Consider the following 5,000-nt stretch of genomic DNA (forward strand, 5'->3'; position numbering starts at 1 on the left):
AAAGAGCTATCAATCTGTCAATCCTTCCGGTGTCCGGGCCTGGTGAGGTTTCCCGTGTTGAGTCAAATTAAGCCGCAGGCTCCACTCCTGGTGGTGCCCTTCCGTCAATTCCTTTAAGTTTCAGCTTTGCAACCATACTTCCCCCGGAACCCAAAAGCTTTGGTTTCCCGGAGGCTGCCCGCCGAGTCATCGGAGGAACTGCGGCGGATCGCTGGCTGGCATCGTTTATGGTTAGAACTAGGGCGGTATCTGATCGCCTTCGAACCTCTAACTTTCGTTCTTGATTAATGAAAACATACTTGGCAAATGCTTTCGCTTCTGTTCGTCTTGCGACGATCCAAGAATTTCACCTCTAACGTCGCAATACGAATGCCCCCGCCTGTCCCTATTAATCATTACCTCGGGTTCCGAAAACCAACAAAATAGAACCGAGGTCCTATTCCATTATTCCATGCACACAGTATTCAGGCGGGCTTGCCTGCTTTAAGCACTCTAATTTGTTCAAAGTAAACGTGCCGGCCCACCGAGACACTCAACAAAGAGCACCCTGGTAGGATTTAAACGGGGTCCGCCTCGGGACGCGAAAGCACCCCTTCGGCTCGCCCCACCGGCAGGACGTCCCACGATACATGCCAGTTAAACACCGACGGGCGGTGAACCAACAGCGTGGGACACAAATCCAACTACGAGCTTTTTAACCGCAACAACTTTAATATACGCTATTGGAGCTGGAATTACCGCGGCTGCTGGCACCAGACTTGCCCTCCAATAGATACTCGTTAAAGGATTTAAAGTGTACTCATTCCGATTACGGGGCCTCGGATGAGTCCCGTATCGTTATTTTTCGTCACTACCTCCCCGTGCCGGGAGTGGGTAATTTGCGCGCCTGCTGCCTTCCTTGGATGTGGTAGCCGTTTCTCAGGCTCCCTCTCCGGAATCGAACCCTGATTCCCCGTTACCCGTTACAACCATGGTAGGCGCAGAACCTACCATCGACAGTTGATAAGGCAGACATTTGAAAGATGCGTCGCCGGTACGAGGACCGTGCGATCAGCCCAAAGTTATTCAGAGTCACCAAGGCAAACGGACCAGACAAGCCAATCCGATTGGTTTTGATCTAATAAAAGCGTCCCTTCCATCTCTGGTCGGGACTCTGTTTGCATGTATTAGCTCTAGAATTACCACAGTTATCCAAGTAACGTGGGTACGATCTAAGGAACCATAACTGATTTAATGAGCCATTCGCGGTTTCACCTTAATGCGGCTTGTACTGAGACATGCATGGCTTAATCTTTGAGACAAGCATATGACTACTGGCAGGATCAACCAGGGAGCTGCGTCAACTAGAGCTGAGCAGCCGGCCGCCCGGGAGTGTGTCCCGGGGGCCCGCGCGAACACGCAAGCGTCCGCTCAATTATTCTGCAAACAGGAGGAGGCCGAGCTCCCCTGCACGATACACCTCGAAACCCTCTCAGGTCCCGGCGGCGCGCAGCGCCGTCCTAGGTACTTGGTCGGTTTCGAGAGAGGCGCAATCGCCCGGAGTTAGGCGAGTAGACGGTTTTAGTGCGAACACCCTTGCTCCCAACTGAGCTTGCCGCTGCCGACAGAGGCCCGGGAGCGTGCTGTCGTGGCATTGCCGGCGGGAGACAACACGCGCCACCTATGGTGACCGGCAGCTCCAACGCCAGCGCCACACAAGGGCAAAGCCCCACTTGGGTGCAGAAGCGAACTCTCCCAGCACAGCGCACGCGCCAACACGTCCGCACAACTGCGATACAAACCACCTGCGAGAACCGCTGGGGCGACCGAGCAGCAGACGGCGTCGCGGCGCCGAGTGCCAGGCGGCGGCGCATCCTCAACGCACACAGTCCTCAATCAGACCAGCACACTGCAGATGTCCACCGCGCTTCGCACCGGGCTCGGCTGAACCAACTTTGGCCGCCAGGCGCCGCGTGCAGGGTGCGCCGCAGCGTAGCTGCGCCGCCTGCCGAGCCCGTCGGCTGGCGCTCCTGCCACTCGGCGCCCCCCACCAGCCGCCTGTTGCGCGTGCGCCCACGCAGCGCGCGGCCAACACGCCGGGCGGCCCCCCTTCACCGGCCGGGAACAGTCCCACCAAGCCACCGCCGCGTATCGCTTCATACCCACATGGGCCTAGTCACGTGTGTGGATGTGGCGGGTACCGCTGAAACAACCGGTTAATAGCTGTACCGATCGTCGCCATCACAGATTCACCTCCAGCGTGAACAACCGCTCAACAACGGATTTCCAGTTCATTTGCGTATCTTGGGCAGTAAACGTAGATGTCCACCTACATTTGCGAATTCAACAATTCTTGCATGCCAGGATGTCATGTGTCACGACACGCTACATCAGACCACATACACACTGCGACATGTGCAGAAGAGAACACGTGGAAGGTGGCCCGCGCACGTATGCGATGTCCCTTCCGCGATCCACTGTCAACCGGCATCTGCGGCATGTCCCAGATATGGAACGCGGTCCACCAGGGTAGCACTTTGTGTGAGGCAATACGACAAAGTCGGAATACACGCGTCACTACATCACACGGCTCACGCTGACCTGACCTGACTCACCGCACCACCACCCCCAGCGACCCAGGGTGACATACAATGCGTTCGTACGTTCCTCCCACACGCCTCTACGGCGTACCACAGTGCAACCTAGCTGTTATTGGGAGACGAGACAAGTAGCATCGAGCACAACATATGGAAATTGAGATTCGACACCGTTGGGCACAGCCAGCGTACGGTCACACGTATCACACTACTTCACTCTGTACGTAACTACCGATGATCGGTACAGCGTGTGGGTTACGCGTACGACATCAGCGGACAATGGACACAGACCATACCACGACGTACACTGAGGGCGTCGACATCTGAACGCAACTGAACAGCTGCGAGGCTCATTTAACACTCAAACGCCAGACCGACCAGCTTGAGAGGACGGAGACACAAAGAGAGGGGCAGAGGGGGGGGGGGGGGGGGCGATATAGTCCTATTGCAGTACAATTGACAGTGGATAGCGGGAATATGTGGAAAGTAAGCAACACTCGCAAGACATCTACATGAGGATAACAACGACACCAGAGATTCCGAGCAGTGAACTATGTTAGGCAAAGGGACAACGTGGGTTAGGTTAAGGGACAACGTGGGTTAGGTTAAGGGACAACGTGGGTTAGGTTAAGGGACAACGTGGGTTAGGTTAAGGGACAACGTGGGTTAGGTTAAGGGACAACGTGGGTTAGGTTAAGGGACAACGTGGGTTAGGTTAAGGGACAACGTGGGTTAGGTTAAGGGACAACGTGGGTTAGGTTAAGGGACAACGTGGGTTAGGTTAAGGGACAACGTGGGTTAGGTTAAGGGACAACGTGGGTTAGGTTAAGGGACAACGTGGGTTAGGTTAAGGGACAACGTGGGTTAGGTTAAGGGACAACGTGGGTTAGGTTAAGGGACAACGTGGGTTAGGTTAAGGGACAACGTGGGTTAGGTTAAGGGACAACGTGGGTTAGGTTAAGGGACAACGTGGGTTAGGTTAAGGGACAACGTGGGTTACGTTAAGGGACAACGTGGGTTACGTTAAGGGACAACGTGGGTTACGTTAAGGGACAACGTGGGTTACGTTAAGGGACAACGTGGGTTACGTTAAGGGACAACGTGGGTTAGGTTAAGGGACAACGTGGGTTAGGTTAAGGGACAACGTGGGTTAGGTTAAGGGACAACGTGGGTTAGGTTAAGGGACAACGTGGGTTAGGTTAAGGGACAACGTGGGTTAGGTTAAGGGACAAATTGAGTTAGGTTAAGGGACAAATTGAGTTAGGTTAAGGGACAAATTGAGTTAGGTTAAGGGACAAATTGAGTTAGGTTAAGGGACAAATTGAGTTAGGTTAAGGGACAAATTGAGTTAGGTTAAGGGACAAATTGAGTTAGGTTAAGGGACAAATTGAGTTAGGTTAAGGGACAAATTGAGTTAGGTTAAGGGACAAATTGAGTTAGGTTAAGGGACAAATTGAGTTAGGTTAAGGGACAAATTGAGTTAGGTTAAGGGATAATCTGGTACAACCACAGTTAGGTTAAGCGATAATCTGGTACAGCCACAGTTAGGTTAAGCGATAATCTGGTACAGCCACAGTTAGGTTAAGCGATAATCTGGTACAGCCACAGTTAGGTTAAGCGATAATCTGGTACAGCCACAGTTAGGTTAAGCGATAATCTGGTACAGCCACAGTTAGGTTAAGCGATAATCTGGTACAGCCACAGTTAGGTTAAGCGATAATCTGGTACAGCCACAGTTAGGTTAAGCGATAATCTGGTACAGCCACAGTTAGGTTAAGCGATAATCTGGTACAGCCACAGTTAGGTTAAGCGATAATCTGGTACAGCCACAGTTAGGTTAAGCGATAATCTGGTACAGCCACAGTTAGGTTAAGCGATAATCTGGTACAGCCACAGTTAGGTTAAGCGATAATCTGGTAGAGCCACAGTTAGGTTAAGCGATAATCTGGTACAGCCACAGTTAGGTTAAGCGATAATCTGGTACAGCCACAGTTAGGTTAAGCGATAATCTGGTACAGCCACAGTTAGGTTAAGCGATAATCTGGTACAGCCACAGTTAGGTTAAGCGATAAAGTTGGTTAAATTCGGTATTGTGTGGGAAGGGGGCAGAGAGAGAGTGGGGGGGGGGGGGTGGATAGTTGTGGCAGTACGCGGATGCCTGAGTCACCGTCAGATATGTCACGTCGGTTCGATGCTTGTAGCAAGAGGCTGGCGGGTCTGTGTCTCTCACTTCTGCAATTTTTCATGTGGTATAACACGAGGGCGGGGGGGTGATATTTGGTGCCCCTCTGTGTAGGATGTGTGTTGGTGGTGTTGGTTTATCTGAGCAATGGTAGTTGTCGGAGGAGTGGGGTATTGTGCTTTTATAGGTGGACCTACTGCTCTGGTTATCATAGTGTCGACGGTGCAATGTGGCAGAGAGGA

At 52.4% G+C, this 5,000-nt stretch overlaps 1 non-coding gene across 1 annotated transcript in view; it reads right to left on the bottom strand.

Moving 5' to 3' along the window:
* The window catches only part of LOC126322005 (small subunit ribosomal RNA), a 1,893-nt gene extending 560 nt beyond the window's left edge, over positions 1-1,333 (bottom strand). The window contains exon 1 of the ribosomal RNA XR_007558721.1: positions 1-1,333. This exon is cut by the window's left edge and continues 560 nt beyond it. This is a non-coding gene — a ribosomal RNA (small subunit ribosomal RNA).
* Between the last annotated feature and the right edge of the window lie 3,667 nt (positions 1,334-5,000).

This window comes from Schistocerca gregaria, unplaced genomic scaffold (genome assembly GCF_023897955.1).
Source record: "Schistocerca gregaria isolate iqSchGreg1 unplaced genomic scaffold, iqSchGreg1.2 ptg000788l, whole genome shotgun sequence".
Taxonomy (NCBI): Eukaryota; Metazoa; Arthropoda; class Insecta; order Orthoptera; family Acrididae; genus Schistocerca; species Schistocerca gregaria.